The sequence below is a fragment of the Accipiter gentilis genome, chromosome 5, assembly GCF_929443795.1.
Source record: "Accipiter gentilis chromosome 5, bAccGen1.1, whole genome shotgun sequence".
Lineage (NCBI taxonomy): Eukaryota > Metazoa > Chordata > Aves > Accipitriformes > Accipitridae > Astur > Astur gentilis.
This window is the reverse complement of record NC_064884.1, coordinates 29861645-29875636: the sequence shown is the minus strand read 5'-3', so window position 1 is coordinate 29875636 and position 13992 is coordinate 29861645.

The window sequence follows — 13992 nt, the reverse complement described above, 5'->3', positions numbered from 1 at the left end:
TTATGTTGTTTCAAACACAAAATGTGATCACCAGTATACCTTAATTCAGAGAAATTCATGTCAGCATCAGCATGGGCATACAGTTTTGGAAAGAGCTGAGAACGCCTCCTAGTATACAGGGTACTATTCTTCTTAGGACTTAGGATACCATTATTCTGGTATCTTAAGTGTTTTTGTGCCTTCTGTCAAACAAAAAACATGCTCAGTTCTTCAGTTGAGAAGAAAATTTAATTCTTAAAGGTGTATCTTTCAATTACGTAACATACCAATAATCATCTTCTAAACATGAATTTAGTAATTACAGCCAAACTCTAGCAGATATAGTGAGTGGTGACAGTCATGGCAAGAATTATTTCAGAAAAGATATGGCACTTCTTTCACAAATAACACAAAGTGCAATCTTAATAGCACATTTTCAGGATGCCAGGCTGCTTAAACTATCTGATACACTGAGATTTGGGCAGGTAGCCTGACAGGGGATTCTGTGTAGTGTGCAAGGGGCTGATACTCCTTCTAGTTATGATGCATTGCGGCAAGATAAAAATTTGGATTTAGGAACTAATTTTCAGGAAATTCAGTCTCCAGTGAGCAGCTTGGGATACAGAGCAGAAGAGTACAGCAATCAGAGCTGTATGAGATGATGTATGTTAATGCCCATGTGTGTGTTTTAATGATTTATGTTAGATAGAAGCATTAGGGGGACAATAAGAGGATTGCTCTCAGATCCAACATGAAGTGGTTTCACAACTCTCCTAAAGAAACAAAAGGTGCTACTTCAGTATAGCAGCCCTTACTTCTGCCCGATTGGTTTTGGGGAAAGGGTGAGCTGGTCCATTTACATACAATCCAAGGGAACATCCTCAGCTCTTCCAGAGGATGGGAAAATAAAAGTTGCCTCAGACTGAATCCATCTGTCTCCACAGTATGTTTTGCCATCTCTGTAACAATGTGGTGATAAGGTAGTTCCTGATCCCTCTGGCATACTGCCCTAAGGCAGACAAGGAGATTAACCTAAATTTAGCGTGATATTGTTCAAAAAATAACCCCATCTCTCAATTCTTCTTCCCCAAATAAGCAATACAGTTCTGACAAGTGGAGAAGGTAGGAAAGGGAAATGCCTTTTTTGTAGAATAGAGGCCTCTTAATTGCAGGATACCATCCATCTTCTCCGGATGTGTCTGACACTGAATTTCCTTCACTGGCTTGTGAGAAAGAAATATTTTATCAAACATACTGAATTTTGCTCCTGTTTGGATCTAATTATGTAATTTGCTAGTCAGGGTGATTCTGAGATACTTAAATATGCAAAAGTAGTTATGAAGCTCTTTGAAGGTCTTTTTGAAAATTAGTTTGTAATTATGCATAAAACCAGTCTGCAACAGATGCATACAGATACCGCAGTGAAGGTTGGTTAAAGGTAGGTAGGTCATTAGGGTGAAATTCATGATTTGATTGTGTTGGTTTATGTTCTCACTGCCTCTATTGGATGCAATCTAGATAATTACTTTATGATTTTAGGGAAAAAAAGATGTTGACTCTTGCCCAAGAAGCTGTGTTAAATCTATTCCTCCTGATGTAAAGCTACTTATAATCTAAATTATATAAATGCCTATTGTGTATAATAATTGCTGCTTCCTCCAAAGTATTTGTGACAGGCATCATAGCAGCTATCTAGGGCTAGCTTTTCTAAGATTTCTGTGCACTGAGTGCAAAATTCTTCTGAAAACTTTTTCATTTAATGCTACATATAAGCTGAGCTTATTTGAAAATATAACTTTGGGTGTATTTGGAGAGTTTATACTATGTTGGAAAAAGTAGTTAGATATTCCACGTAGGCAATTTATGTGAAGTCCGTTCTGGGTTTACTCATGTTTATTGGGTCATTTACTTCAGCAGGTCTCTCTGTAGGGATGAGAGTACAAGGATCTTAGAGAAAAAATAGGGGACAGAAGATATTGTTTTGCAGATGAAGATCAGCACTACAAACTGTAGCAACACCAGACCTGCACATCTGCATTGCTCCAGTACAGATTGCCTCTCAGACACAAGATCTTTTCACTGGTTTTCAAGCTCCTCCTGACTTTCTTATCACACTGTCCTTGCTTGTGGCAGTTGCATCTGAACAGCACAAATAGGCTTTATTGGCTGACAGTGGTGGAGGAATGATTTGGCAGAAGAGTGCAATTCACTCCATGAAGAAATTTGGCCAGCAAGTCATTAAAACACATGTGGGCAGGCGTGCAGACACACACACACAATGCACCCACATCTAGGGAGGATATGTAAATAATGAGTAGCAGAGGGTCAATTAAATGCCTGCTGGCCCATCAGAGTTAAAAAGCTGAGAAGAGGAAGTTGCCTACAATCCAGAGCAAAGCACGTGATAAAGTAGCAACCAACTCATGATTTAGGAATCCCTGAGTAGGTAATTCAGCCTTTCTAGGCTGCAGTGATGACTCACTGAGTGTTTTTCTGGGTGTGAGCCTTCAGGTGATGGGGACAGTGTTGGCCGGAATGGAAGTGACCTAAACAACAAGCTCACTGGCACAGATCTGGGGCCTTTCTAAAGTTGAAAGGCAGCAGGTCAGCAACACAGAGCACACAGCTAGGGTTTAACTGTAAGGTTAGGATTAAATAACAGTTTGTCAAGACTGAAGAGCACAGGTCTATTACATGTCTGAGACCAGATAGGTGCTGTTAGCATCTATCTTGATGAATGATGTTATATATGCTACCTTCAGTAGAAAAGTAATTCAAACTGCAGTGAAACAAAGTTGTAAAGGCAGCAGTGACTGGACAAAAACCATGAGGGATTTTTCCCTTCTTTGCCATGCTAAAGAATTGGCAAGACATTCAGGTTTTGATTTTGACTTGTGATCAAATACAACTTTGTTGTAGCACCATCAAAATCAATGCAGTTACATTAAGGATGGATTCAGTCATCTTTCCGTGATCACAGAATGGTGCATCCCTCTTAAAACTAATATTTGAACAAAAGGCCTCAGAAACCTTAACATGCCCTAGAGTTTTTAAAGTACCTACGAATTTTTGACCAGAGTAAGTGTGGGTAGCTGTGTATGCTTATACAGTGGCTCTCCGTGACATGTTGTAAGATAGATTATCTTATAATACTGTAAATACCTTCAAAAATAAGTTACTGAAAGCAAAGAAATAGAAACAAGCTAGCATAGCAGAGAGGAATGGGTGGAGAGGGCAACGAAGGGAAACTGCATTAAAGCTTGACAAATCACTGCTCCCACTCGCTGTTACAGGAACTGTAAGAACTCAGAAAATACAGGACTTCTCCCTCTATACCTCCCAGAATGCCATGTAGGAGAGTCCGCAGACAATCTAACTTTGCAGCCTTCTGCAAAACTGGTGGTTTTAAAGTGCAGTCAATTTAAACTTTATAAAAAGACAGCTCTGCCTGTTGGCAGCAACGACTGCCTTCTCGTTGTACTGAGTCATGTTCCCGTCAACAAAAAGAGGTTAATCTGTCTGCCCAACAACGGTTCTGACTTGTGGCTCACATAAGGCTTGATGTGAAGCTCGGCCACAGTCAGTAAAGGGAGTGTCAGGAGCCTGGTGATTACTTTTAATAATGAAATATTAGAATTAGGTGGTACATTACCATGCACCTTGTGAAATCCTTCTGAAATTTTCTTCTTGTGCCCAAGAAAATGTACCATTTACATGCATTAGCCTGTTTCTGTTTGTAAAATTACACAGTGCAGTGTAGCCTCTCTATGTGAATCGAGCTTTGTTGAGACTAAATCTATGTAAGGGTTCCCAGTCTTGAGATAAATCTGTGCAAGGTCTCTTTGGCTACAAAAAGGACCACATAATGTCTAGTTTTAAGAATCAACGTGAAGAGTGTAGACTTGAGCAGAGTGTGGTTTAAGAGTATTTGAGTGGTGTCAATGCCAGTAAATTGCTGAATGGAGTTAATTCAAGAACTCCTTCGCTCACCAGGCTCTAGAGTCTACATTAAAAAAATGTAATATTTCAGCTCTATTTATGCTATTATGAAAAGCTAAAAAATGAGACAAGAAAAAAAAAGCCGTTTAAAATTTTGTGAAGTTTGAGAGAATGTAAGAAGTTTTATTTTGTGTTGAACTGCTATTTAACTGCAAAAAGAAATTTCCTGTAGTCAAAAACTCTCTCTGCTTTTATAAATTCAAATATACGTGTTCCATAAGCTCAGGCAAAGCCAAAAGGGATTGGGACTTGGCAGAAAGTTTTTCTAATGAATGATTAGCATTTATCTCACAAATAATATTGCTTTGTTTCAGACTTGCATAGGACAAAAACACATCTGAGTTTTAAAAGCCCCCTCAAGAAATCATTACCATAAACTTGGAAACACCCTCTGCACTTGAGAAAGAGAAAATGGAAACTAGCATGCTGTGCCAACTGTGCCCTCTTATAATTCTCCCTCTTGGAGATGACCCTGGATAAAAAGCTGCTGCCTCCCACACCAGCACCTGCTCTAGCATTTTCTGTGGCAAGAGAGGAGCAGATCCAGTCTGGGAGCTTCATCTTTTGTGGGGACCAGTTATCTGCCACAAGCCAAAAGAAATGGCTGGAAGGGTGGAGCTCGTACAGGGCACTTTGTGAGGTAGCTACAACTCCTTGGCTGAACCACTCTCAATCTGTTAGCACTTTGAATTTAAATATGGTCTCTTTTACAAAGTTTTTCTCCCACTTCTGCAGTCCCTGGGAATATGAAGTCCTGTAGAAACTTTTTGTTTGGGAAATATATCGATCCAATATTATCATAAAATATTACATGATTCATACTGTGCATTCGGCTATGTTTACTTCAGAGACCCGGTTAGTGATCTTTCCTAGGTCAGAACTGAGAACTTTTATTCAGAGGTAGACTCCATCCACCTACATTTTAACTCCTTAAATCCAGGCAGACATCGGGCTTCTCTTCCTCCAGTCCATTGACATCTGCACCCAAAAGTCTTGCTCTGGCTGTTGGATAGCACAGAATGGTTTGTGGGACCAGCTTCTCCACCCAGTAAAACCACTAATGTCACAGAGAGGACTTTGCGGACCGAATTTTGATTCCCTACATGGGGTCTACAGTTTTGGGTGATGTTTGTCCCTGGGTCCCTTTTTCCTGCTCTTTTATTCATGTGTTACCTCTTGCAATTAGATTTTACCAGTAGATGACTTGGTATTTTAATACTGTTGAACTTTTGCCTATTTGATCAGCGGAGGTGTTGGAATCGGGAGACTGCTGCCAGCTCTTCCACATACTTCCCATATAACTTTGTGTACCAGGCATTTGGGCTGGGTAGTATCATCCTTACTCATGTTGATGAGCATTCAAAACACATGAGCAGTCCCACTGACTACTATGGGTAAGACACGTGAGTGAGCAATCACCAGCCTGAGCAAGGGTTACAAAATCTTGTGCATAACTTCTCTGCACCTGGGTTAAATAGTAGGAAACAGTATTATTTCATTTCCTTGCTGAGTGGTGTAAGCTAAAATACCTTAGCAGCTTGAGAAGATACTGCAGAAGTGTAGTGGACTGCCAGTATGAAGTTATTAGGCTCCCCATCCTATGTTGTGATGTTCGGTAGCCCCAATAAAGCTCTCTCCAAAGCTCCAAACAGGACACTTCCTCCCAGGTGTGAAATATTCTGGGTCAAGGTCCAGTTACTGTCTCTGAGCTGTGCTCCCACCTGGCCTTCTGCAGAACTTCTCCCTCAGATCAAGCATTGTGACCATTTTTTTAAAGATTTAATCTCTAATTAGTCTTCTTTGAAATACGTTACCAAAAAGCTTGAAGTGAAATCCATTCAGAATGTATCTGTTTCCCACGTAAGTTACCAGTTTGCCTGATAGGGGTTTGTTTGTTTGTTTCCCTTTGAAAGAAAAAAAAATAATCCATTTTGTTTCTGCCCAGATGAGGAAAACAGGTCATATTTAAAAAGATGTGGGCTAATATGCTCTTAACACCCCCACTCCCAAACAAACCATTGGTAAATGCTACTTAAAACAGGTTTAACAGATCTAAGAGATTAGGATCAGTCTTTGTCTCTACCCTAGCTACCTTGCTTGTAAAAGTGACCTCCTTTCCTTGCCTAGACAGATGTTCTTTGTCTGCTGGGACCACTTGGCTGTAAAGCCATCCTGACAGCTACCTCGCTTCCCAGTCTCTCCCAAAGGGCCGAGACTCTTCCAAGTGGTTTCCTCTTACTGAAAAGACTATAATTAGCTGCTTCCCCCTTTTTACTCTGTTTAAAATTGGTATTATACGGCTTTTCTTCCTACCTTCTGAAACCTCATCTCCCATCCTGTCCTGCTTTCGAACGTATGTAAAAGGAAATGCTATGCTGTGGGAGCATAAGCACATTGTGTAACAAAGACAAAATGCCAAGTTTTATAGTAAAGAATCAACATTTTCTTCCTTTCCCCTTAGGCTGTGACTTACCCTTCTGTTACCCAAAATACATATTACTTGCTTGTTTCTGAACTATGACTTCCTCCCCTTTTTGCTAAACATTATTATTACCCTGTTGATTTCAGTAGCCTGAATATTAAGTTTTCCTCTATTGCTCTAGTATATTATTCTCCTCAAAATCTAAATAATTGCATATTAAGTTTTCCTGTCCATTTCTTTCAGTGGAATAGCTTTTGAAAATGTAAATCCAGCAGCAGTACTCACAGATTCAAAGATTTCAGCTAAGAATGGGTTTTGAAAGAGTGTTAGGAACAATTTCTTCATTTATAAGGGTTTTGAAGCTGAGAATTCTCAAAAATCTTATAAGCAGAAACATTTTCTTACAAAAATACTATGTCAATGTCAGAGATATTGTTTGTTTAGCAGAACTTAGTATTTTTAAGCTTCTCAAACAAACCCCAACAACAAAAAAACCCCAGCATCTTCAAAAATCTGGCTCTGCAAATTTATGAAACTCATCTTAGTTAAATTATGCATCAGCTTTTCAGATTTTCCCTACTCAATTATGCAGGTCTCAAAGCTCAGTTCACCAAAGAAATGACTGAAAAGCTATTTTAAATTATTTCATGTATTAGTTTATCCAAGTCAAGCTTTGTAATCAAAATGTGACAATTAGTATTCCTTTGTAATTTAATACAAATGTATTCCTTTTTAATTTAATAGAAATTTATTCCTTTGTAATTTATTACAAAGGGGATATCTTTACAAAAAAATTTTCTAGCTTTTTGCATAGGCTTTGGCAAGTACACTGTTATCTACCGAACTATATGTGTTTGAAAATGAATGTACAGCAGTTCAAACAGCAATTCTGAATTATTATGGAAGCAGAGCTGCTAGTATGTATTGCTTTATAGCTTTCTAGCCTAGGACATTTTATAGGACACATGTTCACTTTGCCAGTTAAAGTCCTGTGTCAGTCTTGGTCTTGAGAAACCCTAAATCATGTTGTTCATTTCCACACTTTGTTCCTGTCAGTTGTATCCATCAGTTCATAAATCTAAACTCTTTCATTTGCTGAATTGAGCATCTCCACCCAGTCCAAAAGGATTCTGCATGTTTGTACACACTGATTTCCAAGTTAATTGCCCTGTCAGACCCATAGAATAAGCACCATTTAAGTTTTGTCTTTCAAACTACACAGAAGTTTACATACTAGACAAATCTGGCTTATTCCCTCTCTATTGCTTGACATAAGACCTGATTCCAGCTTTTCTGCTAAGGTTTTTGCCTTGATATGGTCCTCAGTCAAGCAAGGACTGGCTTAAATAGCTAGAGATAAAGAAGCTGAATTTAAGGCACGCACTTACAAGATATAGGGGTGCATTAGGAATACAATGGTGAATAATCAATGACTACTGTAACCTTAGATAACTCAGGGAAGGCTTTGTCTGTTGGCCGCATTCACAGTGTTCTAGGCAGGAGACTATAAAGCTGGGAGGAGTAGAGAAAGGCAATAAAGCAATTGAGGGCTTGGGGAGAAACTGTCATATGAAGAGAGTGAAATGGCTAGGAATGTCTTCCTCAGAAAAGGAGGTGGTGGGTAAGTAGGGAGCTGATGGAAGGATATCCATTGGAGAATGTATATGGCAAAATAGAAGCTCCTACTATCATAATCCCAAAATCAAAGTGGATATCTGACAAAATTCAGAGTCAGTAAGTTAAAAATTATGAAAGAATATGTATTCTGAAATTCTACTTTCAAAGGATTTGAAGACAATTCACCTCTGAGAAGAGTTAGTATTGCCCAGCAATAAAGAACAGCCACCTTCCTGGTGAAAGAAAGAGGATGTTGCAGAATAAGCAATATGGATTCCTAAATAAAAGTAATAATGGAGGAAGATAAGGAGTAAATATTTATTAATTAGCATTACCTGGAGGAATTTCTCATAGTCAAAATGCAGTTAGTTGAACAGGAAAACATCAAAGATGTGAGTTGTTTCATTTATACTCTTGCAAAACTCAGAGACTATTCAAGATCTTTATTCTATGCCTTGTCTGAACCAAAGCTGATTGCTGGGTTTTCACAGTCAGGATCTCTGGTACACACAGGCTGTGTACAGTAGTATACACTAGTAAACTAAGTGTATGCCCTAGTAAATCAAGTGTGCATGGGAATGTTCCCGGACACAGAGACTAATTGGCATGGCACAGCTCATGCCCGTGCTGGTAAACTCTCTCCACAGCAGTGTGGCTGCCTCAAACTGCCTATTGGGAATGGTCTCTGTAACATTATTGTTCTCAGACCAGCCCCATGAGTTGTTTAGGAGGGCACTAGTTAGCATGGGTCAAAATGGAGCCAGGGAACAATCTGTGTAAATGATTGCATTTAACCTACCAGTATAGATAGTCACAGAAGACTGGCAGACGTCTGGGATTGCTGGTGATAAAAGGGGTACTGTAGAGGCTTGGTTCTGCTTTGTTGGTATTAGCACAAGTGTATTCTTCATGGACTGAGTTCAGAGCAACAGCAGCGTGCCAGTTCCACAGATTTTGTGACTATGTGGTATCAGAAAGGAGAATTAGTAACTGTCACTGGTAGCACTTACACTGAAGTTATGGAGAACCGCATGAGCTGTTCTGCCATAAGGATTGCATAGTAAAATAAATGGTTCTCTTCTTGTTAGACTAATAAGACACCGATTTGAATTAAACAGGGACACTTACACTGGCATCCTTTAGACAACTTTCTACTTAAAAGAAAGAATGGCCAAATAGTGGTACAAGAATGCAAAGCTGACATCAGCATACAGAAAAGAAATTACACTTTCAAGTTTTATTTTAAAATTACCTTCAGCCCCTAATACAGCCAGGGCACTTCCCCACACGCTTCTGCCACTGGCAGCAGAGAATAAGCCTTAGAGAGCAAAGTGCAGCAGCAGCAGCAGCAGTGGCAGCAGCCTCCCTGCCAGTCCTCAGCTCTCTGCAGATTCAACATTGTCACTGAGCCAACAGGGACTTTCATTGCATAGCAGTTCATCTACTGATACTTTAAAACGAGTCTGTGCCCCCTTTCCTCGCTTGACTAGGGCCTACTGAAAGTCCAGAGCAGAATCTGCTGGTTTAACTTTTCCACAGGATGGTAACATTCAAATTATTTTGACATTGTGAAACCTGGACTCTGCTAAGCAGGTAGGAAAAATAATAAATGCCGTTAGGTTACTCTGAACTGTCTGTTGGTATTCGTGTCCCAGAAGCCAACTGGTAGGAGTAGCAGCTATCGGGGTCAGTTATTCTGGAAAGACACTTGAAGCAAAAACTGCTGGTTTTAATGGGGATACCTGAAGGAGGCATGTTGTCAGAGGAACACAGTTGAAAACAGCCTGAAGTCTCCCTTCTCACATCTCCTGTAATTAAACATAATAGAAGTCAGGATTTCTCTTCAGACCAAACACTCATAAGGAGGATGCTACACCTTACATAAAAAGAAATAAGAGAAACTTACTCCGGAATACAAAATCCAAGGCTGTAACACAGCCAGAAGCATTTGGCCGAGGACGGCGAGCCAGCGGCGATTGCTGCAGGGGAAGCCGCTGCAGACTTGGCCACGGAGGCATTTCCAGGCGGTCAGCTGGTGCGAAGGGAATAGGCATCTACATGGACAGGAGACATCCCTGCTGGATCAGATCAGGGTACTCAGGTGTCTGAGTTAAAGGAGCAGTCCTCTGTGTTTAAAGGAAACACATCTGTCTATCATGTTGGGCCTAGGATACATGTGAATGGATTTGTCTGGGTGAGGGAACAACCCGTAGCTCCAGGTGAACAACTTTTTTGCAGAAGTTCCTCTCTGCCTGTTATTCATCCTCTCTCAGATCACGCAACTGAGAGGCTGGAGAGTTTGTCTATAAATCACCTGTCCTTGAGGAGAAGTCTGCAATTATAACTGCTTTTGTGCAAGGAAGCTTCTAAGCAGCTGTAGCCTGAGAAAAAAAAACAACAGAAGGTTGTTGCCAGCTGAGGTCAAAGCTGAAGCTCAGCAGGGTTTAGTTGGGGACAGCTAGGGAGCGGTGAAGAGATTAGCAGTGGAAGAAGTGGCCTGGAGGATGCCATCAAAAGTGCAGTTTCTGCATGTTGGGGGAAACAGCTCGGCAGGTTAGAAACCCACTGTAGGGACCAGGAAGGCCCTGATTTTTATCTGTGTTGCAACCGCTTCACTGACTCTGGGTGGTCTGTGGTGCCAAGGGCTTGCCTCTCCACAGAGACGCTGCAGGCCTGAAAAAGTGCTAGGAAACTCTTCTCTTCAATTTGACTGTCGTTAAACATTGGAGGGAAAAGAAATCCCTGGGTCTGATGTGGAATTAAACCTTCAAACTTGCCCTGCAAGCCAAAGGAGGAGCTGGTTAGGAAGCATGACAGACGGACCAGCTATCGGAAAGGCAGGAAAAATGTTCAGGGTGGGTACAGTCCTTCACACAGAGAGCCATGATGGTAATTAGGATGGCCAGGGACTGCCACCATACCAGGATAAAGCTATAAATGTATAGCCCGGCTCTCCCTTACAGCCCACCCTCCTTCCCCTTGGCAGCAGAGCACTGCGGCGCGGTCAGGGCGGCTGGGAGAGCCTCACCCATGAGGAGTGCGAAGGCGGCTGCCAGCGCAGGTGTTCAGGGGAACTTGGAAATGTCTCTGGTATATCCAGAGATATCCAGAATTAAATTCACATTCTGGAAAAATCAGTCAGGATTCCTGCAGGGAGAAAAATGATGCACAGTAATGATAGCATTTGCAACCAACCCAATTACTGGAGTAATGTTATGGGGAAAAATTCTCAGGCTACCTGGGAATTAAATTACCAGATAAATTCCTTCAGCTGGAAGCCCCCAAAATGCCTTGATAAAAACACAGACAAAGAAATGTAGTGAAGTGATAAATTGAGAATTGGAAGAAGAGCAGGCCAGTAAAGAGCTCACAGTCACAGTGCTCCAAAACATCTGTTTGAACTATGGGAAAAAAAATCCAGTGGGTGCTGCATGCTTATGGTGGAAAACAAAGCTTGGAAATAGAAGATTCACAAAACAAAATTAGAAATATTAGTATGTTTCATGGCTCACTGAAGTGCTTAAGTGGTTTTGTGTTGATTTTTTTTTAACGTCCTATTACAGTCACATTTCCTCTTCCATTTGTTACCATAACTTTAAAGAATTATCCTTTCAATTTAACTCTTCTGTGACAGCATTGTCTGTAGCAGCAGTATTTTATTCTTTTAATAACCTTGGGCTGATGTAGCAATCAGACAAAAGCCTTCAAGCTCCTGATAAAGAACAGCTTTTGGGTAAACACATTACAGGAGACAAACTGAATGATGTGATATAGCGAAAAAATGCACAGGTGTGGTTCAAGCAAATGAGAAAAGGTACTTTGTGGTACAGCAGGTCCTTTTTTTGTCCTCAGCATTTCTTAGGCAAACTCACTGTGATGGACTCTAAATGTCAGCTGTTAGTTGGATAGCATAAGTGCATTTTTATTTCTTCAGTGACTGTTTTTAATGTCAAGAGCAGCTGTGTTCAGTCTTTTTTCTTAAAAAAAAAAAAGAAAAAAGCGTAGAGCTTAGCATCCAAAAAAATTGGCTTTGTGTGGCTAACCACAAGCAGGGCACATGACTGAGTGCTGCATCTGTTATGTCCCCCTTCAGTTCAAACAGTTTGGACAAGAATATTCTGTAGACTTAAAGGGGAACTCTCAATTTACAGAATGCATTTAGAGCTCGTCTTCAAAGCAAGCTTCAAATTTTACCCCCTACCAAAAAAAATAAGAAAATCTGTATTCTGGAAAAGGGAGAATTCACAGAATTCACTGCTGAATTCAAAAGCTGCAGAATTCACTCCCTTCTGTCTCCTCTTTTTAGCCTCAGTCTAAGGGTCAGATTTCCAGGAAATATTTGTAAATTTTTGGACATCTGCCTTTCCAGGGTGGCTAGAGCTACCTCTAGGGCTGTTTCTGGTAATTTGAAGAAAAGAAGTGTCAGCTAGTTTGAACATCTTAATACTCACATGCAGAAAGATATGAAGCACTTAAATCCCTAAGGTATCATTTCTATTTTAGCAGTGGTAATAAATTAAATGCTTGAGTAGACTTAGTGGTCCTGCTAGTAATAGTGGATTTTTCAAAAAGATTTGAATACCTACTCCTATAAGATATCTTGGAACAGGCAGCTATTTAATAGTCCTACTAATGAATGGTCCTGTGCCCTGCAACCAAAGAAAAATGCTTTTTTGCAAAACCTAATCTGAGGCAGTGATTACAAAAAATTTCATAAATACTTGAAATTTTCTGACCTGCCCACAGTCGCATAATTTCCTCAGCAGCAATGCAAGGTATGCAGCCTACAAAGCCTCTTTTGTAGCCCATCATCTAGCCACAGGCTTTGCTTTTTCTTCTGCTGTACATTATTATCTCTTTATTTAGGATAGCATGGTCTTTATTGGATACAATGTGCAAAAACAAATCACAAAAAGTAGGGTAAAAAGGGACCTCAAGATTCCAAGCTCCTTCCTTGAGACAGGAAAAACTATATAAGAGGACTACATCTACTTTCTGTGTAATGGAATTCATGAAAGCTTTTACTTTCTCCCTTTTCTTTATCCCCTTTTGGGCTTGTCTGGGCTAGAAGACAGTTTATGCACTGGAGACCTAACATGGGTTGACACGAGAGAGAGATGTATGTGCAGTAGAAGGAGGCTTCATAACTCTTCCTCTAGCTGCAGGCACCTTAACCATACTAGAGAAAATGCAGATGAACAATAGCTCCTGGAAATTAATATTGCTTTGCATTTGCTTTGGAACACTTCTTGTCACCTTGACCTGCATTCATTAAAGATGGACTCAGGAAAGCTGTGGGGCTGCTGATCAGCAGCTTCTTTCTATGAAGTAATTTCACTGTCAATTCTTTCTAAAGGAAACAGTGGCTCAAAACAAGATTTAAGGGATAAAGGACACGAAGGCCTAGTTTAGTCTTTTGGTGATCTCACCATACAAATGCCACAGGACTGGATTTCTTGTGTATGGAAACACAGTCAGCTAGAGACCCTGAAATCCCCCAAATTTCCATGATGAAAATACAAAAAAATGCAATGAAGTAGCAAATCTGTTAGAATTGGAAAGACACAAGCAGTCTGAAAACTCAGAATCACATTACTCCAAAACATCTGTGTGTGTCATGGGGAAAAAAGTGTGAGTGAATGCTGCCTTCTGGAACGCTGGAGAGCAAACATTAAACCAGGGATACAACACATTCCAGATCCATGTTGGTCAGGTCAGTAAAACAATAATCCTTATTTTTATAAAGAAGAACACCTAAATTAGTTTGTTTACAATAAAAACCGTACAGTCATGACAAACAGCATTTATCCATAGGGTCTGCAGCTTTGCATGATCACTATCAAAACACAGAACAAAGCATGCCTTATGATGGTTTGATACTGACCGTGCTGTTAATTTGGATGTAAACACGATATATGCCAAGTGCCCATAGATTTGCTCCTACTTTCATTAAACTGTCTTGAAAAGTGCAGCCT